The following is a 27,522-nucleotide window of genomic DNA, read 5'->3' as shown; positions in this document are numbered from 1 at the left end:
CGGGGGGGCTCGCTGTGCCGCCGGCACGGGGGCTCGCTCCCTGCCTCCGGGGTGGCCCCGGCCGTTCCCATCGGTCCCGGGGCGGGCACGGCAGCGGGGCCAGCGGTGGCGCGGGGCGGGGGCACCGTAGGGCTGGCTGGCACGGCCAGGCGGGGGAGAGGGCCCGCGCTGGGGGTCCCGGGGCGGGGGGGCAGGCCCCGGAACCGGGGCCCGAGGCAGGGATTGGGCTGGTTCCCGCGCCGGGATCCCCGCGGCCGGTTTCTCGGGGAGGCCCCCAGGGCGGGCTGCCCGGGGCCGGTCCCGGGCGGGGACCCGGCGCTGCATTCTCAGAGTCTCCAGCAGAGGCTGGGCTGGGCTGGGCTGGGCTGGGCTGGCGGGGAAGGAGGGAAGGAAGGGAGCGAGGGGGAGGAAGGCGGCTCTCGCCGCACATGCATCCCCAGCCACACACCCGCCGCCCGCGCCCCGCCTCGCGCCGTGCCCGCCCGGTGCCAGCAGCCGGCTCCGCTCGCCGCCGCCGGTCGGGGCTGCCGGGGCCGCGGGCCGGGCTGGCGGGGCGCTCCGCCGCGCCGCGCAGGATGCCGCGGGAGGCCAAGCGCCCGGCGCGGGGGAGCCGCCGCGGCCGCCGCCCCAGGTAAGAACCGGCGCGGGCGGCGGGCACGGCTGGGCTTGGCACGGCACGGCACGGCTCGGCACGGCAGGGCTGGGCTCGGCTCGGCACGGCACGGCACGGCTCGCCGGGCGCAGCTCGTTTCGGCGGGCGGGCACCGCGGGGGAGTCCAACTTCGCCGTCTCTCGCCGCTCCGCAAACTTTGCCGCCGCTCGGCGGGGCTGCAGCGGGCGCTCCCCGCAGGTGAGTGCGGGCTGGGCTCTGCCCCCGCCGCCCCGGCACCGCGGGCTCCGGCCGCGGCCGCACCACGCCGGCACCCCGGGGCGCTCCGGGATCGGGGTGGCGGCGCTGGGCCGCCCCAGCGTGGGAGGGCGGGCGGGACCGGGGAGCTGGCGGCCCTCTGGGGGGGCTGCCGGGGCGCTCCGCCCGCGGACCCCGGGGTCCAGCGCCGGCTCTGTCAGCAGCGGGGTTCGGCATACCCTTCAACGAAAGCGCTTGGGTGCTTGAGGAGCTGCAGTTCTTTTTTAAACCGGTGGTATCTTAAAACGTCCTCTTTGGGCTCCTTCCTACCCAGGAGCTACCTCCCCCCATTTTTCTGAGACCGTAGCCCTGCGTGCCGGTTCCCACAGGGGCTTTGCCTGGGGATGTGTATGGACGTGCAGCTGAGATGCCTGAGGAGTGCTCTCCGGGTCCTCTCAGCAGGCAGGGGGACATTTCTCTTTACAGAGCCATATTTTTCTAACAACAAACTAAAAATAACTGTGCTAAAACTAGCACTTTAGTCATTTAAAATGTGGTTCCCAAACGGCTGCGCACAGGCCTTCTGGGAGCAAGTGCTGCAGCCACCTCTGCTCCTCCTGCGTGCCCGGCTCCAGCCGCTCGCCCAGGCCCCGAGCTGCCGCGCCAGGTGTGCCCGGCTGAGCCTCTTGGGAGCGCATCCCGTGGCAGCCGGGCTCCGGTGGTCGCTCGCAGTGCCAGCAGGAGAAGGAGGGATGCAGTAGACGCCTGTGGTCTCTTTTTTTTGTTCGGTTTCTGACACTTGTGCCATCCCTTACAATCTGGGGAGATCTGTTGTGTTTTCCTCTTGTTTTGTGCCTGAACAAGACCGGTTACAGGGATGAAGGTGTAGATAGCAGCAAGGGGAGGCAGGCTCAAGAGTTCAGACATTACTACCTAAGGCAGTGCAGTGCATCTCGGGGAAGCCTCTGGACCAAAGACGGCTCAGAAGGATGGCTCCACCAGAGCTTTGGTTCTTCAGAGCTTGCTTGCATGGCCCCAGGAAATAAATGGGGAGATGTCCCTCTCTGTCCTTGCTACTAGGCAGGTACTGTGCTGTTATAATACCACACGTTGCAACAATAGCCAATACCATTGTCTTGCATGCCTCCATGGAAAGCTCAGATGATGGCTGTTTCTTTGGGACCTGTTTCTACCTCTTCAGGGTACCTAACGTCCAGAGAATGGCTGAAGTCTGCAGTCTCTGTACTTTGAGGTCTTGTGCCTGGCTTGGAGCCTGGGCTCTGCCAGGTTTTCCCTTTTGAGACTGGTGGATGCTCTCCACCTCTTTCAGGAGCACTGGGTAAGGAGTATTTGCAGCAAACAGTTATCGGGGTTGGAGATTATGATTCGGATGCATCAGTTTTCAAATGCTGAAAATAGCTAGCTTCTGTGGCTTTGGGTATCACATAGCAGGGGGAAATAGAAACAAGAATCTGAAACTGTTTTCCTGTACTGATTGTGTGTTTGTGTTCAAGGCCAAAGGCTGGTTTTGCTGCTCCTTGATGAAATCTCTGAAAATGTTGGCAGTACTCTGAGTGTAGCACAGGGTAGAGCCCACTGAAATCTGAATAAGCCAGCCCAGATTCTGTACTGACTTTTGTATCATGTACATCTCTCTGCTCCAGTGAGGTAGGGGTCAGAGCAAGTGAGGTTTGGTCTCTGTATGAAATGCTGGTTGCTGAATAATACAATGTTGAAATTGATGGGCTTATGAAAGAAAAGGTATGTGCTGTTTCATAGGTAAAAGAGCCAGCTTTGTTCCTGCCAAAAAAAAAAAAAAAAAAAAAAGAAGAAAAAAAAGAAAGAAAATGCCCTTTGCTTTTTTGGTGCATTGACACTTCATAATATGATATGGTGATTTCATACCTAGGACAGAGAAGTGGCTACTGAAACAAGGTCAATTTTAAAACTCCTCAAAAGAAGCTGGCAGGTCTCAAAAAAAAAAAAAAAGGACTGTTGGTAGGTTAAAAATAACAGTCAAAATCCTGTTTTTCCTAGCTCTGTATCAAATAATATTTTCATGATTGAAAATGCAATACCATATTTGAAAAATCCATAGTTCCTTGCTTGTGTGTAAGGAGTCTCAGAATAGGGTCATAATTTACTGTTTGTTGTGTATTTTTTGCACTTTGAAAATGTTATTGAGCTAGCAGGCTTCTTTCCTAGCAAATTTTACTTTTGTGCTCCTAATCTCTAGCCCACCCACGGTAGTAAAATTTGGTTGCAAATATTGTGAGGAATGTTTGTTTGTTTGTTTGAAACCCCTTTTGCTACCCATGGACTTGAATTTCTTTTGAAGGATTAGATTGCTCACAGAAGCTTTGAAACAAAACTGGACTTTACGTGGGATTTGAAAGTACAAGTACATATTTTTCAAATAATTATTTTTTTATATTTTGAAAGCCTGTATTTGAAAAGTAAAGAAAAACAGACTGAAGAAGAAATAGTGTGGTCATACTTGTGTTCTTTTGACATCACGTCGCTAAATAGCATTTGTGTGTAAGAATACAACCATGCATGAATTTGTGTTGGTATCTGTTAACCATGTGGTTATGCAACTGTGTTTGGGTTTCCAAGCAATGACACTGCTCTGCAGATAAGTCCATATATATCCTGAGGCACAGGCCATTTTGAGGGATCTGCTTTTTTGAAAAATTACATGTAAAGATTAGGTGGGTATGAGTCCCAACAACATTCCTTGCCTGCTGAGCTGGTAGGTGGTCACGGTGTACAATGCCTTCCTGTTCACTTTTGTCTCTACCACCAGTCTATTCCATGGCATTTCTTTGCAGGGAAAGGTGGCTGAAGGGGAGGGATGTGCCTCAGACCATTTGTAGCCCTGTGAGCATCCTGCCCTGCACCCTTGGCACCTTTGCTGTCCACAGCTGGCAGGGCTGCCCCCATTTTACCTTGTCTTTGGGTGATGTGTGTGTGTGGTTGTGCCCTGGGCTGCGAGTGAGGGTGCAGAGCTCTGCCACTTGGATTTGGTTGCTCTAGTATGTGCAGGGCTCATGCCTGAGTGTTCCTGTGAGCCATGCTGCTTGTGAAGCACAGTCCCTGCTCCACCCCTGCAGAAAAGCTGGGTCTTCGTGGCTGGGTTTGGGCAGCAACTTTCTGCCTGTCCACCTTCCCGGCCCCCATGCAGCCCTGGTATATGGGGAGCTCATTTCAGCGGTTTAGACTGGGACTCACCCATTCACCTAGCATGGGTTGAGTGCCCACTAACTGCTCAGCATCATCTGTATATGCAGTTGCATCCAGTTTGTGGGTTAGTTTCTGCTTCAGAAAGCTGAGGAGGGGTCAGTGGACGGGGTCTCTATTCCTGCCAGTAGCTGCTGCAGAGACCCATCCTCCCAGTTCACAATTTCTTTTTCATTTAATGATCACTTTTTATTATTTTCAAAGTCCATAAAAGGAATACAGCACATTACAGTAATTTTCAGTCTTATCCTTTGCAACAACCCTGTTTTCAGAGACTAGCCCAGACTTTACTTTAGTCTGGCTCTGTGCCTCCTTCATTTTTCTTTCTTGTCATTGTCTTTGTGCCACAGCTGAGTGGAGCTAGATCTGTGTTATCCTGTTGGGGAAGGGTTGTTGGATGGTACTTTAGTGCTGATTCTACAGTGCAATGTCTGGGCTGTGAAAGTGGACATCTTCTTCAGCAGTCTCTGCTTTACATAATCCCACAAGGCTGGCCGGGGTGCCTGCAGAGGGTGTAGGTTCTTTCTTTTCCTACAGAAGCTGTGGGTCATCTTCTTGGTGGTGCTGTTCCTCTCATCCTCTTGCAGCATGGTGTGAGTTCTCCCTACAAATGGATGTCTCCAGCTCTTTGACACCATTACGGTACCATCTCTTTTTCCCTTTGAGGGCCTGTGGGACACTGTGGGCACTGGCATGTGGTAGCTGGCAGCGGGGTGTGGAGCCTGCTGCACCTGCAGAGCTCCCTTTGCTCTTAACATTACCTGGTGCAGGTAAAAGCAAACAGGGATACAGGACACTACTAGGAGGTGGGAGCATGAGGAGGGGCCGTTGACTGTACATGGGTTGGTCTGGGGCTGCCTGTGCCTTGGCGGGCTGGGCATGGCTGTTACCTTCAAACTTTGGGTTTCAGGGTGCCTGCTCTGCCACCTCCTCACTGAGCTGCCCTAGCCACGCTGCCGCTGCCCCAGTGCAGGAAGCACGGGCACTGGTACCCACTGGGGATAGAGGCAGCCCTGGTGCCACCAGGCACTTCTCCCCAGAGGTTCTGTAAGACCTCTTTGAGCAAAAGGTGGAGCACAGACCCTGCTAAACTGAGACCCCTGCCTTGCTCTTCTGGAGAGCGGGGATAAGTGTGCCCTTGGGCATAGGCAAGGCAGCGAGCAAGAGCCGGGTTTGTGCTGGATCATCCACTGCTGCTAAATGTACAAGCAGTGCTGAAAATCAAGGTGCTTTTCAGAAAGTGTCTCCTTTCTGCTGAGTGCCCCATCTCACTAAACACAGGACAGATCACTAAACGCAAGTCAAGGTTATAATACTTATTTAAACATAATGACAATTTTTCACCAAATGGTAGCACTTCTTTGGATTTTCAGTCCTGCCCTTCTCTTGCGTGTGGGAGATCTGCACTACCTCCTCTCTGCGTGCTGTGCCCCAGGCTGCTGCCCTGCTTTTACTCACTTCCTTGCCCCTTACTCTGGCTCTGGCAGTGCCATCAACGAGCCTGGAAGAATAAGCCCAGCAGAGTTCATTCACTTTTGACTCAGAGCTACGCTTCGTAATTTCGGATCTGTTGTGAGAGAGCTGTGCCTTAGCTCCTGCATTGCAGGACTGAGACTCTGGGCAAAGTGCCTGTTAACACTACTATCAAACTGTTGTGCGCAGGGCCTGCTCCACAAACAGAGCAACCATGCCCGTCTCACGTGTCCTGTCACTGCTGTCACCTGTGCTGAATTTGGCCCTGACTAGCTGATGACGGGAGCTGTGGGTGCAATGGAGGTGATGCTGGGCCTGGTGTTTGACAGCAGCAGCCGCAGATCCATGGCTGCCCTGTAGAAGTGTTTAGCCAGGCACTTACCAAGCAGAGCTGAGAGCATCCTGCCCCCTGGCTCGGCAAGCAGTGTGTCAGGGCGAGCCACTGCACAGGGTGAAGTGGTCCTGTGCTCTGGCTATAACAGATGTGTGAGCCTTGCTGGCTGGGAAGCCCTTCCAGGGTACCACGAAAGCAGAACTGTTTGTCCAGCACCCTTTTGCATATACTCCCTACCCCTCTTTGTTGCTCCTCCCTGCTACAGTACTCCTGAGAGCACCAAAGGAAAGGAAACAGGGAATCACTCCTCTTGGTGACATTGCCTCACTCGCCGTGGCCGCTTCAGGTGGGGTTTTGTTAATCTCTTCTTAGCTGCAGCTGGTGGCATTAACAACTGCAGGTGACTTGAAGCTTGAGGACCTCAACTCACCTGAAGCTGTGGATGGCCAGAAGCTTTTTGCAGCCCACGACAGGATGTGAAGGGAGTCGCCATAGAAACATCTTGGGCAATAAATGGGGCCTCAAGAGCTTGGAACTCCTTCTAGCTCTGCCTTCTAGCCTGTGTATGAGTGTGGGTACAGGCAGGCAGTGGCGTGCACGTGGATGGGGAAAGGTGTCCGCACCTAGCAGAGCAAGGACATGAGACATTTGGAAACAGTAGCTCCCACAGGATTTAAACACTGCTTTAGTAAGCTAACATTTCCCTGAGGTTTTGACTGCAAAACGGAGTCAGAGCAGGAGTGCGTGATACAGTCCTGACACTGATCTGGCAGGAGAAAACTCATTCTTACAGATGAGCTGTATCCAGTACCTTAGGGCACACAGTCCTTCCCATGCATTGCAGCCACATGCTTGTGGGGCCAGCGAGGGAGGCCTTTCCCCTCTGCTGTGCACAGCAACACCTGGGGACTCAGCACAGCTTCTGCGTGTGGCACCTGTCTGTCACTGATCCTCCTTGACCGCTGCTGCCCTTACCTGTGGTTTGGCACTTGGGAGCTTATGGAGGGTGTGAGGCCCCATGCCCACCCGAGAGGCATGGGAGTTGGATACCCTGAGGCACATACCCTCTGCCCCCAGACCCTGGGTCTGCTCCCCTCAGTGCCCTGTTGCTGCCGGCTCTGGCAGACCCTGGCTTCCCCTTGCTGGCTGCTTGCCCACAGGTGGCTTGGGAGAACCTGGGCTTCCTGACGGCGGGCTGCAGTGCAGAGCATTCCTCTGGGTCTGAGTCCCCACACGGGCCAGAGTCAGGAAGGACAGATGAGGATTGGCTACTCCAGAGGCTTAGAAGCCCGCATGTTCTGGCCATCCCAGAACAGAAGGGTGCTGGGGGGGCCTGGGCCAGGCCCTTGTTCTGTTAGCCTCTTTCTGCTGTGGGTGGCTGTTCCCCTGTACAGGGTGCCTTGTGCAAAGACGGTAGCTTTTGTGTGTGCCTGGGGGTGCTGTGCTCCCTTCTCCAGTCCAGCTTCCTCACATCTCTGTCTGTCACACTGGGATTATCTCCCTCTGCTCCTTACTGCAGCTGCTTCCTGGAATCCCAAATCCCCAAAATGCTGTTTCTCCAGTAATCCTTGTCATTAAAAGTGGCTCTAAGCTCAGAGCACCTCCTCCTTTCCACAGCCAGCACCCTGTGACTCTAGAGAGGAACAGTTTGAGATGAGTACACAATAGAAGTGAGCAAATGAGCTTGTTAACCTGCAATGGGGTACTGCCCCCCCACCCCCCAGCCCATCCCCGACTCCAGAGTCACCTTTGGCCTTGGATCTTTTGGATTTTCACTATTCCATTTTTTAACAATGTGAAAAATGCTTTTTCTCCCCTGTTATGGCTCTGACAAGGCACGTGGCTGTTGGTGACAGTATTGTACATGTGTGGGAGGGGGATCTGTTTCCCCTATCACTGTAGTCTAGAAGGTCGAGGACGTAGAGGTGAGGGATTCCTTCAGCGGCTGGACTTTACCAGCTTTCCGAGCTTGGCTGCCTTCCCACGTACAAAATACAGTTGAACCTTTTGATAGCAGGCAGGTTGGAATAAGCTGAGTGTCAGCAGAGTCCTTAAGAAATTACATTCCTGTTTAAACTTTTAAAAGTCGGCTGAACACCCGCTCGCTGCAGCAACCTCCGGGCCGTTCCCCAAGGCCACGGTACTTTCTTGCCATAAAGCCCGCTCCGGTGATGCAGTCCGAAGGCAGCTTCGTTGGGCACGCTCACCCGCGCTGCAGCGGGAGCCGGCGCCCCTTCCCCCGGCGGCCCCGGGCCGGCTCCGGCTTCCCCCGGCTGCGGGGGCGGGCGGGGGGCTCCGCTGGGGCCGCGTGCCGGCAGAGGGAGCCACGCAGCCTCCTTCGTATGCACAGCCTGGCACGCCAATTAGCGGATTAATTTGAAAGGTGGTGTGAGAGATGAGATGAGAACCGGGATCCTCCACCGGGCAATAGTTCAGCTGGTCTCACTGAGGCTGAGAAGTAACCGTGTCCTTCCCAAACCCCTCCTCTCTGCATTGCCACCCGAGTTCATCTCTCGAGCAGACCCTGGGGGGTGGGGTGGGGGGGGGTGTGATCTGGCCCAGCTTCTTCTGGTGGCCTCGCGACATGTTAACAGCCTCTGCAGTGGGTTGATGCCCACGCCTTGGCCAGCTGGGTGTGTGGGCAGTGGACAAGCCACAGGCACACAACGGACCGGGGCTGCGACTGTGAGCCTCCACGGGCTGTGGGATGGGAGACCAGGGACTGTGGCTCACCCTGCAGATGTAGACGTGGCCTTGCTCTGCCTTGCCTAGGACTTGGTAATGGATTAGCTAAGGCAGACAAGAGCTTGTGAGCAGGAGCTGTGGTTGTGAAGTCTGACATCGTTAGTCCTGCCCAGAGGACTGACTGTTGTGCTGGCAGACGGTGCTGCTCCTTTCCTTGGTACCACAAAGCAATTGAGGCATGAAGTGAAATGCAAGTACTGAACCTTCCCCCCAGCTGGAGTAGCAACCACAGGTGAGCGTTTATGGATTTTTGTCTGACAAAGCTGTTTACATTTTTGTGCAAAGGGGAGGCTCATGTTTGGCTGGGAAGGATGCTGGAACCATCAGTTCAGGCTTGAATTGGTTTTGCACCTAGGGTGCAGAAGTGCTTTGGTAGTTGTGGGGGGTGGGGAGGCATGGTTCACTGGGAGGTGACGGCAGCCGGGTGAGCTGGTGGTGCTGGGCTGCTCCAGGACAGGAGCTGTGAGCTCACATCACAGGACTGAGAGGCTTGAAGCGTTGGGTTGCGCAAGGAGAGCAGCAGCTTCTCACTGTGCCGTGGCTGGTGCTTCCTGGGGAATGCATGGGGACAGGGTCAGTCTGCCTTCCCCTGCGCAGCAGGAGTGCGGCTGGCAGCAGTGCTGCCCTGCGTTTGGGGACTGCCGTGGGTTAACCCTGGTAAGCAGCTGAGTACCACACAGCTGCTTGCTTACTCCCTCTCTCCCAAGTGGGGCGGGGAAGAGGAAAGGAAGAGTAAAAGCAAGAAAACTTGGGGTCAAGATAAAAATGTTTTCATATGTGAAGAAGTGGAAGAGGACAGAAAGAAAACAAAAGGGGTACAATGGCAAACACATTCCTTGGGTAGATTGATGCCCAGCCAGTTCTGAACAAAAGGTGGCTAACCTCCCTGAGCTCCCTCCTGTCCCTTTTTATTGCTGAGCACGATGTTAGACGGCATGGGATATCTCTCCGGTTAATTTGGGTCTTCCGCCTGGTTGTGTCCCCTCCCAACCTCTTGTGCACCCCCAATTTAGTTACTGGGGCATGGCATAGTGGAAAAAAGAAAGCCTTGATACTGTGCAAACACTGTTTGGCAACAGCTAAAACATTAGTGTTATCAGCATTGTTTTGGTCACAAATCTAAAACACAGCACTGTCTAAGCTGCCATGAAGCAAATTAACTCCGTCCCAGCCAGACTCAGTACAGGGACTGTTAAACACCTTTTATTGCATGCCCCTTTGGGGTGCCTGGTGCCCTTTGCAAAAGGACCCTTGTTAGACCTGGGCAGTGCAGTGAGAGATGTGGCCTCTGTCCTGTTGATCTGATGGCAAAGGCACACTTAAAGGCATGCCACTGCCTGTGATGCTGCCAAGCATGTGTTTTTTCTGTTGTGAGAAGCTGGAGAGATAACTGAGTGCTGGAAAGCAAGCCTCATGGAGCAGGGCTGCATGTGTGCAGTGAGTTGGTAGCTCATCTGGTGTAAATTAGCCTCAGTCCACCACAGTGGTGGAGCTGGCAGGACAGGATCTGACCTGCGACTGCTCTGTGGCTGTGGCTGCTGCTGAGTATCTCCCTTCAGCTCCTGGGTACAGACACCAGTCAGGTTTGGTGCTTCTAGGGAGGCCTTTTCCAAACCTTAGGCTGTCCCAGAACATCCTGCAGCTGAGTCTGTTGCATACACCAAGCGCCGTCCTGGTTGTGAAAAGCTGCTGTGAAGTAGAAATGAGAGGGAGGGACCATGAAGCACCAGGCTGGAAGGCCTTTTCTTTAAACCACAGCTGAGCTGGGCTTAGTCAGAGGTAGGACACAATGTCTGGCCCTGTCTTCCACAAGGCAGCACGTGCGTTTCCCTTGTGAGCAATCAAAGGCTGGTACTGAGACTCATCTCTATCTCTTTTATATCTAGTCCATCACTGTGCTATCTGGTGCCTCCCAAGTATATTTAGAAATAGCAATGACAATTTTTCTTTCTCCTTTTCTAGCTGGTGCGTCAAGCGTTTGATAAGTTTATATGTTTTATATGTTATTGTGTGTAAGATGTGTCTGTGCCTCTGCACTAAGATGAGGAGAAGCTGTCTCATGAGCTAACGCTTTCGGTGCACCCCACCGTGGGCTGAGGAGTGCACAGATGCAGTGCTTGTGTCTGGCTCAGTCCTGAACCTCTCAAAAGTTTGCTATCAGCCCTGCTCAGGGCAGCTGTGTGTTGTTACTCTGATTTTGAATCATGACACAGTGCACAGTGACTGCATGTTCAGGTGTGAGTTTTGATGTCGGTTCACTGTGAGGTCTGATGGGAGTGGTGAGTGGCAAGAGATGTGTACAGCTCCGAGCCCAGCATGGGGGAGAATGGCTTTTTGGCTGGAGACTTCTTGGCTTTGGATGCCCAGACTCTGCCTGAGGCTGCTGCCAGCCCAGCAGCCTGAGAAAGGTGGTTATTTGGAGGACAGGACACAAAAGAGTGTGTGTGTTTGCATTGCAGCAGGGCTCCCAGTTGACAGCCAGTCCAATATTTACCTCCTGTGGTGTTAGAAGTGGTGGGAGCCTAGAGACTGGTCTGGCAACACCCAGGGGAATAGCACAGCATGGCTGGAGTAAGGGTGCATGTGCAATTCAGGATTTCAGCACTTCTGCATCTGGCTGCTTGGTTAGGGGTGGTGGGCTCTGGATGGACCTGCTTGGGCACACACAAGGGACTTTGGGGCCATGTATGTGAATTCTAATGTGATTGTCATCAAATGAGCAAGAGGGGAGCATCAAGAGGGAAGAGGAAGCAGAACAGCCCAGGGAATAAGGGGAGAGACAGCAAGGGTCTGCAGCGTAGTGGCAGAGAGAGCAGGATGCAGATGAACGAGGTGTGAGGATGACAAAGCAAGCCATGTTTGCATGTGGGAACATGGGAGTGTGTGTGTGCGTGCTGCCAGTTCTCCTCTCAAGCATTGGGGAAGGGGTGGCCACTCCTGATGAGAGTACTCAGAGCCAGCTTCTTGCCATTTGTTTTGGTTGTGAAGATCTTTCACTGTCACCAGTGCTGAGTGGCTGTTGGGCTGTGTGCTGGATGGAGAGAATTAGGTCACAGGAGTTCTGCATGTGCGCTGGGGCTTTCTAGGGGAAGCCCCTTGCTGAAGCAGAGCAAGGCTGCAAACATGCAGTGGGTCTGAAGGACTTGGAGCTGCAAATTACTGCACCTGCCCATGTGGGTTTCCATGCCCCCTCCTGTATGCATGCATACTCACATGTTCCAGCACGTTCCTGCTTGCTCACGTGTATGCATATCTCTCCTTGGCTCTATTCTTTCACATGCACTTTGTCCATTTGCTTTTCTGTCCTCCCTGTTGCTACTGTAAGCTTGCTCTCTTTCTCCCTTTGTTCCCTGGGCTGCTTTGCTGCCTCTTACTTCGCCATATCCCTCTTTATTTCTTTTGATAATAACAGTAGAACCTACATACAAGGCCCCAAGGTCCCTACTTTGTGCAGATACGTCAGGAAAGACCCTTCAAAGCTTGTGTGCTGGAGAGAGATTCTCAGTCTCACTATTGCCAGGAGTGGCAGAAGCAAAGGGGTTTGTCTGTGAAATGTGACCTGTACAAAACCCCACAGTGTGCCTTGTGTCCATCCTGGAATGTCAGCGTGAACATGCCCATCTTGTTTGATGGAGTTGTACACCAAAGCCCTGAACCTTTACACCTGATTGAGGATTTGGCCAATTAGTCTCCCTTTATCACTTGTGCTGAGCAGAGTGGTTGTTCCCAGAGCTCCTAGTCTGTTCCTTCCTCATTGTGCCACTGGTTTGGTAGTGATATTAAAGCGAAGCTACTTGTGGATTCTGTTCTAGTCTGCTGTGCTCACGTGCTTCAAGCTTTCAGAAATGTTCTCCTTTTCAACTGCAATTTGCACATTTGGCCTCTGCTGAGAGCTGATGCTTCAATGGGATGCTGAAGTCTGGTGGTTGGAAAGCAGCGTTTCTAGTGACACACTGAGGCTGTCTTGTTTTGCATTTGTGGTGCCCACTGTATCTCCCTTGCTTGGAGGTCCTATGTGGCTGCTGGGTGCCTGTCCCCATACTGCAAATACAATGCAGGAGGGGGCAGAGGAGGCATCAAGATATTTTATTTTACCTGACAAAGTGGTCGGAGTTTCTTGCAGAGGGAAGGCAGTACCATATCTGGCTTGCAGAATCATATGCAGAAACCTAGGGTGTTCTCGTTGATTTGCCATAAGGACATGGCTCTGCAGTGCTAGTCTATCATGATATCAGTGATTCAGACTCTAGCTAAGGAAGGGCTCTGAAATCAGGAGACAGATTTAAGACTTTAATTTTTTCCTCTTAAAGTCCTCCAAGAAATGTGTATCCTCTCTGTAGTGGTCTCTCTCAGCTTTGTTTAGCCATACTCCACAGTTTTCTGATGGTTGCTTCCAATTTGGCGCTCTCAGAGGAGAACCTTTTGTTTTGCCTGTGTCGATGCTTGTATCCTGAATCTTCTTGCTGAGAACTGGATTTGGGAAAAAGCGAGCAGCAGGCAGTAAAAGCAGAAGCCATCACCTGTTCCTGGAGTTTGCTGCTGTCTGCAGCCCTTTTGATTTATACACAGCAAAGACCATTTCGACATACTTGCTTACCCTGTGTGTTCTCTTTGAGCAGCATGACCCATATGTGGTGTCGTTGCTCAAGAACAGTAAAATGAAACTGGGGGTTGGGTGTAGCTGCAGGACCCTCAGTTCTTGTGTCTTTGCAGTAAAGGGCAGGAGCAGGGAGGCTGGAAAGCCCACCCTGGGCACTGCTGGCCACTGTGGAGCCTTTTTGCTTGTATTAATGTTAGTAGCTGTATTGGGACTGGCTGCCAGCTGGACCATCTCCTCCTCTCTTTGGGCAAGGTGTCTCAGAGAGCCTGAACACCCTTTACAAGAAGCTTTGTGTCTCCTGAGCCACAGGTCTGGGGGTTGATGTCGTTTGCTGACACAGCAGCAGCATTGGCAACTCTCTTTGGGTCCTAGGCGTGAAGATTTTGGGAATACAGACTGGGAGTGCCTGCCTGTCCGTGCTGGCAGCAGACAGCAAAGCAGGGGGCTCCCAGAGCTGGTGGCCAGGATCCCTCTCGATGAGGTGTCTAGTCCCATCCCAGGCTCATCACCCTGCATGAGGGGAATGGGTGGTTTGCCAGTGTTAGCTGTTGCTGCCCTTAGATCTGCCCGTGGCATTTAGAGCTCTCATCTGCTCAGGGCTGCTACACACATGCCTGCAGCTCTCAGGAGAGACCCTGATAGCCAAGGTGGAGGAGGAGAGTGATTCCTCCCTGGACAAGGCACGCTAGCGAAAAATAAACCCGATCTGGTCAGGTGAAGTCTTTGAACAGCACCTGTAAGTACTAACAGGGCTGGTCTGTGGTGGCTGCCTCTCCAAGGGTCCGTGTCCCTGGGACAGGAGCTGTTTGCAGTGCAGAGAGTGGCAGGCATTGTGCTTGCGGGGGTGGGGTGGGGGGCGAGCAGTTCGATGGAGCTGGCAGGGCAGGGGAGGCCTGTGTCTAGCCGGTACAGGGCACGCTCCCTGGGCAGACAGAACAGAAATGCGGCAGGGCCCTGTTGTAGCCTTTACCGGTGTGTGCTGGAAGAGCCAGGATCTGCCTTTCCTTAAGGGGAGGTGAGACGACCAGCACTCCTCACCTCTGTGCACAGGGCAAGGGCTGGCCTGCCTCTCCTCGAACTGCCCCATTGCTCCTGGTCTACAAACTCTTCTCCTCTTGCTAGTGAATATTAGTATGCAGTTTGTGGAACGGGCTATGCAATTAACACAAAGGTACAGTCATTCATTCTGACTGGAGGACTCATGGGATCAGATGTACTGGGGATAGGAAGCGGAGGCTTTCTGCTGGGAAAGAATGTCACAGCACAGCGGACACAGAAATGAAAAGCTATTAATAATGATCCCGGAACTTCACTTCCATCAGCTGTTTATTTAAAGGTGCTCAGTATTCAAAGCCTCCTGATTTATGTGGGCAATAACACTCACAGTCCTGGGATCACTTTTTTAAGCAAGGCTAATGGGGTGAAACCATCATACTGCGACAGTAGAGATCAAGCTGGGAAAATGATACTGGAGAGAAAAATAAACTATTGCTTAGATTATCCAGGAGCTACACAGGGCTGGGAGTTGGTGTGGGCTCCCTGCTCTTCCAGCATTTATTAAGGCTTTTACTTCCTTTTTTCTTGTTCTTTGTGAACAGGATTTACTGGGCATGGAAGGATATAAAAATTTGATTCTACCAGACAGGATGCTAAAAGCTTCTGGTTTTGCATTCAAGTGAAGTTTTTTCCGTAGTGCAGCCATGTGTAGCTGTGCTGCCAGCAAAGCCCTGGGGGAGACAGCTTCCCCATCCTTCTCTCCAGGGGCTCCCGTCCTCACTGGGGTGGTTCCTGAGGGACTGGTCCCTTCAGGCAAAGGGAATGCTGGCCTCTTCTGTCTGTTGCTTGGGGCTTGCTTGCATGGCTGTGTTATCAGGGCAGCTCTGCCCTTGGTGTGTGTGGGGAGGAGCAGTGGTGAAATGTTCAGGGCTGTGGCAAGGAGAGGGAGAAGGGGCCGCTCTGCTCTGGGGGGAGGCCAGTTCCATGCAGATTCTCTTATCCGGGCTGTTTGCCCTGGTAGTGTCAGTGGGCATGGCTTGGTGGGGCCATGGGTGCTGGGCCAGCACTGATGGATTTGGCCCAAACTCGTGACATTTACCTCCTGCAGCGGGGAGGCTGGGGTGTGAGCACTAGAAGGGCTTGGGGCAGGAGGAACAAGAGAGCGCTGAGCCACTTCCCTCTGAGTCAGCCAAGCAAGCCCTTGGGGGACCATAGTTGGATTCACCAGCACCCTCTGGATACCTGGCAATGCACGGGAGGAATGCGGAATGTTGGCCATCCAGAATACACATGACCTCATGGTATCTGCAAGACAGTGAGCAGCTTTCGGCAAGAGCTGCCTGTTTGTACTGGGGCAGTCACTGTGCTGTGGTGCCGACCGTTGTGGTTTGTGTTGCTCTGGACAGGGTCTGACTCCTGGGACATGATTCAAAGTGCTGTGCATCAACAGAAGCTATCAATGGTGATATAATTAGTAGAATGAAGTAAATAATTCCAAATAAATAATGCATCTGTCATTAACGATCAAATACAAAATTTAGCCTATTGCAGTTGTCTGCAGGTTGCCTACAAGGGGGTTTAATCTTTTAACCTGTTACAGGCTGGAGAAAGCCTTTATCTACAGGTTGCTGGTGAACGGTGTGCTGTGAGGATTGCTCGCTTAGAGACCTGACCCATCTGCTCCAGCACGTAGGGCCCTGGCCCAGCAAGAGGGTCAAATTCCTCCTCATTGTGCTTTATGAGGGGCAGGTGGGCTTTGCTTCGAATGAATCTTTACCTGGTGACCATCCAGAGACCCTTTTGGGTCTGTGAAGCTCTGGTGCCTTTTCTCAAGAATACCTGCTCCTTACTGGCCTGTTTCTGCTCAAAGTGCAGCCTGAGGGACCTAGCAGGGCTCTGATTGTCTGGGGCAGCCCTGAGGGGTGTGCAGTGGTTCACTTTTTGCTGTGCAAGAAGATGCAGACTTTCAAATAGACTTGGCCAAAATGTGCTACCAAAATGTGTAGGTGACTCAGCTACCCGGGATTTCTGCCAACTGTGGTGGATTTTATTTTCTCTGAGCAATGCTGCATCTTAGCAAAGCATATTTGCTTCCTGCTTGAGGATTGAGGCTGTGCAGCGTTCAGCTTCAGGTTCCCAAATTTTTGTGCTATTCCTTCCTTTCTCCACAGTGTGTTTGCTTAGGAATTTCTGGAGAGCAGGAAGGTTTGAGGCTGGAGCCTCTTCTCCCACATGCCAGAAAACCCTGTGTTTAGGCAGGACAGTATTGCTGGGGTGGTGGTGGCTGGTGGTGATAACAGGGCATTTGGCAGTGAGGTGCTGGCATGGTGCTTTACCTGCTGTGTGGATGCTGCGGGGTCAAATCTGGTAGCCTGGGTGGCTGAGGAGTACAGGTGCAGAGCAGCGGATTTTGGCAGGATATAGCTGCAGAAATAATTTTCTTATCTGTTATACTATCTTGTTTCTAATTCTTATTTAATGAGCTCCTCTGAAAATAAGAAAATCCTTGTAACAGTTTTCTTAAGTGTGAAAGATCGGGCTGAAACTGGCATTTATTAATAACTAATTAATCTCATTCTTCTGCCTTTCTGACAGCTGTTTATTGCTGCAGACCTTGTCCTGAGGTGCTGAGGAAGCCACTTGCCTCTTCAGGCTGCTGTCGGCATAAGGTTCCTGCCACAGAAAGTTGGAGCCTGCTTCTAATCGGAGCTGTGCACAACTCGGTCGTCCTGTTACACCGGAAAAAAGCACTGCTGAAGCTGCAGGTATGAGACCTGTGGTGCAGCTCTCCCGGGTCTTGTCCTGCTTTTCTCTGCTCTTGCCCTCCCTCATGACCTCCCCACTTCAGTGTGGGTGATCCTATGCTGACTTGGTCCTAGCCTCAAAAGGATGGTGTGCTGCCACAGGGAGAGACTTCCTTGGGCTCATGCATTCTGTAAAGAGGGGTCACATGTCTCCTATCGTGTGGACTGATTTTTCCAGGGACAAAATAGCCAAGAGAATTAAAATGTATAGGGAAGAAGAATGAGTAGCAGCAAGACCTTCCTGAAAGCAACATGTCCCCGCTACAGTACTTATTTCACCAGAGGACTGAGTCTAAGCCTGACCCTGAGCAGCAAACCGAAGGAAGTTTCTTTGAACCCTTCTGGCTCAGTATAATACCCACTTGTTATTCTCTGTAGGAATTTGGGCAGACTTTCATGAGAGGTAGAAAGTTGCAAACAAAGCTGTGAACGTCTTCAATTTTTCATTTAATCACACAATATTGAATAATAAATAATTCATGCATCTGCCAAACATTTGCTTAAAAGAACCCCACTCCCTCCATGTTTGTCAAAGTGTATGAATTCCACTTTGTGGTTGTGTGGGTTTTTTTTATTTCAGTCTGTCCTTTAACTCCTATCCAGGTGCCCACTTGTCCAGGCTATCAGCTTTGGTTCCACTTGCCCTGTTGTGCTCGTGCCATGCCTCTCTTGTCACTTCTGCTGGCCTCCAGGGCCCAAAGAAGTGGCAGCAGGAGGCAAGGAGCGGAACGGTGCTGGTTCCTGTGTCCTTGGGCTGTGCCATGGCGATCAGCTCTGGTGGTGGAGGCTTGTGCAGGTTCTCTGCCCTGCTGTATGGGAGCATTTCTGCCTCCTCATGAGGTAACGGGGCATAAAAGATGTGAGGCTGTTGGAAATGCAACTTCTGACTTTGTACAGGGCATTTGTAAAGGGCATGACTTTGAGATGCAGCTGTCCATTCAGATCCTAAAATTAATTACCTGTCTGAGCTCTGGAGCAGGAGGAACTCTGTCCACCCCAGCAGCTGTGGCAGAGATGCTGCAATGGATGTAGGCATCTTCCCCATAACCAGCACCACTCACCCTTGGCCTGTGGGAGCAAAGGAACTCTGATGTTTTCTCTGCTGGTGGTGCCAAGCCTAGGGAAAGGTTATGCAGGAAGTGTGGTGGCTGGGTCAGTGTCATTGCTGCAGGCAGGCACTGGAGGAGCAGCAACGTCACCTTGTCCTCCTCCCCAGCTAGAGACAGGCTCTCCTTCACATGCTCTCTTTCAGCTTCACCTGGGTGTTAATGCCAGTTTGGCACTGACTTTCAGTTCCTGTTTGGCCAGTCCCCTGGCTCAATCCAGTTCTTCAACTCAGTCCAAGTTTCTTGCAATAGCCTTGACTAAGTTAATCTCCTGTCTCATGGATTTTGCTTCATACATGGGTTCCCTTGTCATTTTCTGCCAGGCCATGACTGAACTCATTGCTTGTTTTTTCCCTTTCAGCTTTTATACCAGATTTGGGCTTGTGGCAATGGGGCTTCTCTTTTTTGTTTGGGTTTTTTTTTGGGTCTACCCCCAGCTGTTGAGAACTCTGATTCTTCTGCCTCTATTAATGATTCTGTTCACAAGCCTTTGAGAAGTTAGACAGATACGTTGCTTTTTGACTCTGCTGAAGCAGTTGGTGGGTCCTAGGATGTGCAGTGCTTAGCAGTGTACAACTTTCAGTTTACAACATGGCAAAGGAAAGACTAGCCATGCCTTATCAGATCCGTGTGCTCAAGTGCTTTGTTTTGCTTTTTTGCTAGCACATCAGGCAGTTTGTCAGGTTCACAGGAAAGAGTGACTTGCCTGTGATCCCTTGAATCATCCATCCCTTGGTATCAGCCTTCTCTCTCCATGGGGTCAGGTGCCAGCACTCCTGATGCGTGGGGCTTGGTGGGGTGGCAGCAGGAGTTTGCGCTGCAGATGTTCGCTCTGTGCTAATATCTGTGTGTCTGGTTGTGCTGGTGATGATGGGTGTGCCCTGAGCTGCTGGGTACCCAGGCTGTAGCACTGCACTGAATCGGCAGAGAGGGATGGAGAGGCCGGTGCCTGCTGGTGCTGTGTTGTTGCTCAGGTGTCAGAGGCTTCTGCTTCTAGAGCTGACTGGGGATTTGTGATTTGTGATTCCCTCCAGGAAGCAGGAGGGAAACACCCGCTACTGCTCCTCGGAAGCTGTGCTGAGTGTTGCATGAGTAACTGCAGCAAGCAGGGTCCTGAGGGGAGCAAAAGGAGCATCCAAATAGCAGGAGGGACTGGCATGGGGCTAGCAGGGCTGATGTGTAACAGATGGGCTATGCAGGCGCTTGTGGTCCCAGTGCTGAATGGCAGGAAGGGACCTGCTGCGCTCAAGGGCTTGGAGGGTGCAGTTCAGAAAGGGGAAACCACAAATGGCCTAGCAGAGCGGTGGCTGCTGTCTCTGCGGTCAAGCAGCTCCTGGGCTCTGGAGACGGACAGCCATCCTCTCTGGGGCTGCAGTTTCTTCCATTTACCTGACTTGCCTCTTTGGCACTCGGAGACAGAGCTTTTGCGCGCTCATCTGGGACAGCAGTTTGTCCCGGAGGCCGGTTGCTCTGCCTGGTTAGTCAGAGCCTCCTGAAAGCTGTGGTCAGCTGGCTCCTTGTGTGGGGACTGGTGTGGATGTGCTGGTGCAGCTTGCCCTGCCCGACGCAGCCAGCTGTGCACCAGCCTGCAGGTGTGGGGTGCCAAGCAGCTCCATGCTTCTCTTCCCTCTCTGCTTGGAGGTGGTTTCTCCCAGGCCTGGGCAGAGGGAATCACGTATGTACTTGGGGCCACAGGAAGATGCCCTTGCTTCCACCTCCTCTCAGAGATTATTTTTTAAAGCGAATTAAAAGTATTGTATTCACGTAGACTAGGCATGAAAATTCCATATTTGGGAAAGAATTGCTGCAGAGCGAGACCGTTATGGCTGTAAAAACCTCTTCCCCAAGGCAGACTCTGAGATTTTCTTTGCAATTAAAATTTCTTTGAAACTTGGACCAAAGAAGACTTGGAGGAAAAAAATATGAACTTAGAAAATACTTTTTTTCCAAACAATGCTTTTGTGAGAGCTTTAACAAACACTGTTCCTCCCAGTGTGTCTGATAGCAGAAAGGGACTGAACATGAGAAGTCAAAAGGTGGTGAGTAGCTCCAGTTGCTGCACTCTTCTATCAGAATTTCTCAAGGCAGCATCAAAGAGGACAATAATTAAACTTGAAGCAACTTAAAAAGAAGGTAGAAAATGGATGTTTAGTCATACAGTTCTGAGCATTGTGCAGGTAGAAATTTCTCTGGAAGAGCAACTTTACCTGGACTGTGCACAAATTTATCTGAGAAGAAAAGCAGAGGAAGAACTCCCCTGCTGGGAGAGTAATTTCAAGGAAACAGAAAGAGGAAACCCAGAGATTTACTTCAAGAACAAGCATGACTAAACTTTTACTAATTATGATGGACTTTCTGCCCATTTTTCAAAGCTGAGACTAGGGTGATATTACTGAGAAAACTTGTTTTTATCATTACTTGCCTGTCTTCTGTGCTCTGTATTGGGGCAGAAGACTTGCTGAAAGCCAGATTGCTATCAAGCATTGCTTTGCACAGTCTGGACCTGCACTTGGGTATGTTCATCCAGTAACTGGTTACACAAGCCTTTCACTACATAAGTAAAAGTAATCTAAATAGCCTTTTTCAAAAGCCTCTACAGTTTTGAATCCCTTGGCCACTTACCTCCAGCGTTTGTACACACTGTGATGCCGTGTGCCATCCAGATAGCTATCTCTAGCCATCTCTCACTTGACTGGCAAAATGCATTGAGATTCTGTAAAGGATGCTGAATTAGAGTTATGCCTTCTGCAGAATGTATTTCAGCAGAGGGATGCTATGGGGCTTCCAGAGCTTGCAGTGGCAACAGCCTGTCTAGCTGGCACCACGGTATTCTGACACATTGTCCAGCTTTGGTTTATCCAAACTTTGGGCCTTAAATGCCATATCACTAGTGGGATCTGCTATGGAATGGAGATTTGCAGTGCAGTGGCTGTGATCATGATCAGCCTTGACATGAGTGGGCATCCCACACCTTTGCTCTCACACGTGCTGATGTCCCTCACAGAATTAGCAGTGCGTGTTAATGTATTCTAGCCAAAGATGCTTGTGGCTGTGGTACTGCAGTGGTGCAGAGGGAACTGAAGCAGCAGCAGTCAGGTTGTGGTGCTCATCCCTAGTGGTTTAAATCTGCAGAGCCCTCCCTGTAGGACTGAGGGCTGTGGATGCCCTGACTATTCCATTGTCCAGCCCAAAGGGGTAAGTGTAAAATGCTGCTTGGATGCTCGGAAGGAGCTGTGGGAAGTCAAGGGGAATATAGGTGGGTGCTTGGCCATGGTGCAGTGGTTGAGGTTGGTGTGGTACTGATGAGGTACGTTGTCAGAGGCAGCACATGGGATGCTGAATGCTTGTATGTGATATGCCTACTGTGTGTCTTTGTCTGGAGTTGATAGTATCTTGTGTCTGGCAGGATTGCCTTCTCCCTCATCTCTAAATTTTGAGAAGTTCATAAAAGAAAAGAAGTATCTCTGCCTCATCTTGTCTTACAATATCCAGTAGAGAAAGTGAGCTCCAGAGAGCCTGAGTTCGTTCATGTTTTAGCCCTAGGCCTGGAGATTATGAACCAACTTAGAACTTTGTAGCAGCCTTGCCATGCTTGTATCACCTCCATAGAACGGATACTGGAAGGACGCTCTAGCCAGCCTGCTCCTTTCCCGGGAGCATTAAGCACATTTGAATTCTGTTTAACAGGAGGAGAGATGTGGTTACACACTGTGTGCTGCACTGTAGGCAGTACTAGAGAAGAATTGCTGTTGAAGTAATTGCAGGCTTTTTGCTGTCCCGTCTCCCAGCAAGATCTGTCCGAGGCTGGGTTGTTGTGCCACCCACACTTTCAAGTGTGAGGCAGGGCGGGCTCCCTGTGGATGCAGACTCTGAGCTGGTGCTAGCGTGGTCCCCAGAGCTGCTGCTGTGCTTGCACGTGGCCTCAGCTGTTCCCTCGCACCTGACACAGCTAGCATGTGTGAATAGTGCTGGAGCCAGTGCTCACCCTCTGAGCTCTCGGGTAAAGGCACACTGGGGTCAGGAGGTGCTGGGCAGAGAATGGAGGGGACTGGTTGGTACTGAAGATCTGCCCTGCTATTTGGAGAGAGTCTCCAGACAGACTTGCATGTTTGGGGAAGGAGCTGGTATGAAGCTGTGCTCTTCTTGCAGCTCCAACAGCAAGGCACATATGGCTGCTGCAGGAGCTTTTGTCCATCCAGCCCCTGTCCTGGGTCATCTCCAAAGATGCTGTAGTACTGCCTGTTGGAAGCAGTGCTGCAAACTGCTGACAAAGCTGTGTCTGTGCTCTACATATATCTCAGACCTGCCTCTTGCATCTTTCAGTGCTATTCTCTCTGTCCTTCCTGTGTAGTAGATACGCTTAGTGCCAAAGCTGACAGAACAGTGCTGGACCAATGCGGCTTCCTCATGTCCGTGGTGAATGATACCAGTTCTAGACCAACAAGGCAGACCTTGGGATGCAGGCATGCCACAGATCCTCCCCAGCTCCCCCTGTCATTGCATGCCCTGCCCTTGGGAACCCAGTGGAGAGCACAGTGTGAGGAGCAACTGTCCAGCAGCATGGGAGTCCACAAGCTCCCAGTTTTCAGCTGTCAGGTTGGGCTTCTGCATGCAAGTGCTGGAAGCAACTGCTAGCCCCCGCGCCACCCTGGAGACCATCCCTGCTGTGCTGCTGTCCGCTCCTTCCTTGTCTTTGTTGGGTAAGGGGGCTGGAGCTGAGTGACTGATACTCCCAGTCTGAACTCATTCTACAGATAGCAATGAGGGCCATGCCCAGGGCCATAGGGGTCAGGACTCAGCTATTGTCTCTGACCAGCAACCTTCCTGCTGCAGCCTTTGTTTCCTTGTGTCCTTTGGGGCCTGGGTATGCCATGGGAAAGCAGGGAAAAGCTCAAGTTTTAGGGAGCTCCTGTCTTGTGCTTGTTATTTGTTCTGTGGCTCTGCATTCCCACGGGTAGCACAAGCTGTGCTTTACTCAGCAGCTTTTATAGCATTCTTGTGGCTACTCCAAACAGATGGAGTGGTTTGATGCTTGTGCAGGCAGTTCATGCAACTCTGCCAGGAGATGCTAAGGAGCCAAAGCAACGCATTCAAGCCTATGTTAGCTCAGGGAGCAAGCTGGGGTTGAGGAGGGAGGGCTTTCCTTCTGCTCTGTTGCATCTGTTGTAGGTGATGGGGGGGAGCTCTGCATTTTCTTGCTGGTTTTAAAGGCTTGTCTCAGAAGAATAGTACCGGTGTGGCAGTCTTTCCAACGGAGCCGTGGGCACAGGGAGCACTGCAGGAGCTGCCAGGATGCTTACCTGGCCTTTGGTTGGGATCACCCCTCCCTGGGGTCCTGGGGCACTACTGCTCTGACTCTGGGACTGCAGTTGTGTTGGGCAACAGTGTGGTTTGTAGGTGTAGGACTGTAACGTATTGGGCAGTGCTATCTTTGTGTGCTGTGGCCTGCCTGTGTTTTCCCCTTCCCTTGCCTGCTTTCCCCTGCATCAGCATGCATTTGTAAAATGAAATAAATATTGACATGGACGGGATGCTATTCAATTTGTCCTGATCACTGGGCTGCGGTGAGTTTTGACAGAGCACAGTGTAAAACATAAGCTCAGGATGTAATTTCTACTGTCAACATGATGTACAGTATGGCTGTGCCAAATACATACCGATAAACTGCATACGCTCTTGTGGGGAGGGGAGGGGGAGAGTTGTGCTGATGACTGGGAAGCGGGCACGATGGAGCAGGAGGAGAGGGGGCATGACCCTGGGACCAAGGCAGTGTGAGTCTGGTGCTTCATTGCATGCATGAAAACCTGCCTGGCACAGCCGTGCCTGGGCTCACTGCCATGTGCGTGCATGTGTGCTGCACACCTGCACCCGCATGCTGCTGCCTGCTTGGGATGCTGTGCTGCAGGCTGGTTCTGGCTGCAAGAGCAGCAGCTCCCACTGGTTATTTATGGCTCCGCTGCTCATGTGTGGCAGAGAGAAGTGGCACTTCCAGCTGTTGGTGAAAGGTCTTCAATAATATGGGGAAATAAAACTGCTAGTCTTGGTTCCTGTGCACAGAACCTTCTGTAGTGCTTTGCAGCCCTGGGGTACTTTAAATCCTGCTGCTGCATGTGCAGGCCACTGCAAGGGCACAGGCAGCATTTGGAGCCCTTGGGTCTGCTGCCTCTGGAAGAGGTCTGTGATGTGGCAGACAGAAAGGTGTGCATGCTGAGGAGCAATGTGACACTGACTCTAGCTGTGGCCTGAAGCTGTGACAGAAGACAAACAGGCTGAGAATTTACGGGTGGAGAAGAATCCAGTTGTGTGTCTCTGGGTCAGTGTTCCTAGTGGCTCTGAGTCCTCAGGGCTGGAGCTGGCAATAGGTTGCATATAGATGGGCTCTGTAGCCTGGGACCCGAGTGTCTTGGAGGTACATCGAGGCAAATTGGGTTGCACCGCCTCTGCCGCTGCCCATAGGAAGAGCACGCCAACAGCTCAGCTGAGCGTAGCTGAACTTCGGACATGAGACAGCCACTAGCAAACCAGGTTAGTTCAGACATAGCAGTAAGATGAGAAATCTCTTAAATGTAAAAAGCAGCATAATGGCTGAGATCTTAAAAACAAGGTTGTGGTTCCCACAGCAACGGCAGCCCAGCCCATGCGTGCTCAGCGGGACTCTCCTCTCCGTGGCAGTAGCTGCTCTGTGGAGTGCTCAGATGCAACAGGGCTGAGCAAGTTGCCTTGGGAACTGTGTGCCAGCTTGTCCGCCAGCCAGAGAGCAGCTCTGCTGGAGCTGTGCTTGCCCGCTGCGGCATCTTCTGCCCCTTGCTTTGTCTGCTCTGCCTTGCTTTAGTGTGTGCATTTAAATTGTTGCTTTTACCGGTTTATTGATACCGTTTAGGACTTAGCCGCTTCCATTTATGCGCTGTAACTCTGGCAAGGCTGAAAGAAAAGGCACGGTGCCTGTTCCCGAGGGAGCAGCAGTGCCATCCCTGCATGCACACGGGGCTGCCTCCAGCATGTGGCTGGGGTAGTCAGGTCATGGAGGAAATCGGCTGCTTGCAGCTGCCACTCAGGTGTGAAATGGTGCAATGAGGGGAATGAGGATGGCTCCTGCTGCCCGCACAGAGCCAGTGTGGATGGTGTCTGCCAGCTGTGCGCCCTGAGCTCTGCATGCTGGAGACAGCTGGGGCAATGTGCTGCCTTCATGCCAGCCTGGTCAAGATGCTGATGCTGCTGGTGTTGCCTGGATTTGCACCATTGGGCTGGCTTTCTTTCAGCCTCCCTACGTGTTCAGGAGGTCTTCAGTGATTGCAGACCTGCTCTCTGGCAGTGGCATTGCTGCCTTGTCAGGCTTCTGGCAGGGCTTTATGAACCAGTGTTGGAGAAGCCTGGATGGCAGGGAGAGGGTGTCAGGGTAGGCAGGGTAGGGAGAGATTTCAGCAGCTGGTGACTGCCTCTCCCCAAGACTCTGCTTATGTAGTAGTCCTTGAGAGTGTGTGAATGGACTATTCATTAAGTTCTCTTTCTGGCAGTGGTATTTACCAAGTACAACCCATTTGTACTTGAACTTTGGACACATCTGGAAGCTTTGCCTGCAAAAGTGCTGCAGAGTGGCAAGGCAGAGATGTTGGATAGGGTATTCCTCCCACACTTACTGTTTGCCCTGGGTGCTGGCCTGGAGCTCTTGCTGTGGTACAGCTTGTGCTGTTCAGTTTATTGACATCTCCTGGTGTCTGGGGATCTAACTCCAAAATAGCCACGAGTTTTCCAGATGTGAGAAATTGGAGAGATACTGTTTGTGGCAGTGATGTGCTATATCTTGTTGTATGTATCTTCTGTACATCCACATAAGTGTGATAAAACAGGTTTGTACATGTCCTATTACTGTCATTGTGTCTTGCTCTGAAATCTGCTGCAGGTGGGGCAGCCTCAGCTGCATTGCTCCCAAGCAGGAACCTTTATACCTGTGTTTGATCGATAAAGGCTGCAGTTACTCTGCTCTGTGAGACTTTGAACAGTGGGAAGGAGCGACTCAGTCTGTCACCCATCTACAAGTCATCTTGTTCACCTAGGCATAGCCTCCGATGTTACATATTTTGATGCTTGATGACAGGGGTTCTCACCAGATTGGCAAGAGTAGCTGGCCCTTCAGGAGCAGTGGCATGAGTGGCTTCTGCGTGGGGAGGCCTGACTGCAAGAGGGACTCGTGCTATTTCCAACAACCTGACATGGCTGGTGTGGACAAGTCTTAATAACAAATGGTCTGGCAGGGAAGAGGGGTGGGGAGGACTCTTAGTGCTTCTGTACCGTGATTGATAACATAACAATACACAGAAGACCCTGCACTCCTTCAAGCATGAAGTACACAGGTCTTGCACATGTGACAGCTAACACACGCATGCACATGAAATATAGCATGTGTACGTGGCAGGGAAAATATATGCGTACACCCAAATGAGTCACAAATGTGGACAAAGGAGTGCCAGTGTGTGTGAGCGCTCTTAGCTGTGCATGAGATGGATAGAATATGAGTGTGAGCCCTTGTGTGTGAACAGATTTGTGCACATTGCATGAAACACCACTTGTGAACCATGAACAGGCAGTGTGGAGTGGTGCCTGGGACTAGTATGTCCCGTGCTTCTCACAAAGTGTGTATCCAGACAGGCAAATGCAGAAATGACAGTGCAGCTCACTGGATGCTTTGGGAAACTGCCCTGCTGGTGCAGCCGCACTAGAGGAATGACAAGTGTGAGGAAGAGCCAGGGAAATATTTGTGAGTTGCCCCTGGTCTGAACTGCTGGGGCTGTTTAGAATCGTGCAGAGGGCTGTGCAGAGCTCAGTCCAGTTCACCCTCTGTGGGGAGTAGGTGGAGATCTAGTCCAGGATCGCCCTCTTTCCATTCATCCTCTTTCACCCTTCTGTTTAAAGTAACCGATGACAGCAGATTAATTCTGTGAACCAGTAAATATGCGCATGTTTCATGAGTAGTTCTGGCTGTGGCTGGTGTCGCAGAGCTCTGGTGGAAGTTTGGGGTGTTGGTGCAGGGAGAGGTGGATGCTGCATACCCCTCCCCATCTCCTGATCAGGCCTCTCCTCCCCAGGTGCTCACCAAATGCAATCTACCCTTGGCTACAGGTCTCATCTCTTTGTCCATAATGCCTTGCCGGATGGCTTGAAGCTTACTCCAGAGGCCTTCTTTAAACTGTTAGCTTTAAAGTCAGCCAGGTGATGAGTCCTTGAACAGATGCTTTTCTCCTAGCTCATGGCTGCAGAAGTGAGATGACGGGAAAACTTCTGCTAGGAAGACTAGCAGCAGTGGCCGAACAGCCAGCAGCTCCCGCTGTCAATCGCTGGCATCCTCCAGCATGAGCATTGTCTGTGCAGGACTGGTGTGG

General features: G+C 51.9%; 1 protein-coding gene across 8 annotated transcripts in view; it reads left to right on the top strand.

Annotated features, from left to right (window-relative positions):
* Window positions 1–27,522, top strand: part of CDH22 (cadherin 22) — a 98,104-nt gene continuing 70,582 nt past the window's right edge. For 3 of the 8 annotated variants that reach the window (XM_080404090.1, XM_080404085.1, XM_080404091.1), the window contains exon 1: window positions 538–17,000. The gene's annotated coding sequence lies outside the window, so the exon portion shown is untranslated. Of the gene's footprint in view, window positions 26,389–27,522 lie in introns of all 8 variants that reach the window. The other 5 variants (XM_080404089.1, XM_080404088.1, XM_080404087.1 and 2 more) reach the window with 5 other exon arrangements.

Source organism: Falco punctatus, assembly GCF_963210335.1.
Source record: "Falco punctatus genome assembly, chromosome: 10".
Classification (NCBI taxonomy): domain Eukaryota; kingdom Metazoa; phylum Chordata; class Aves; order Falconiformes; family Falconidae; genus Falco; species Falco punctatus.
Note: the sequence above shows the minus strand (reverse complement) of the source record. Positions and strands in the feature narration are given on the sequence as shown.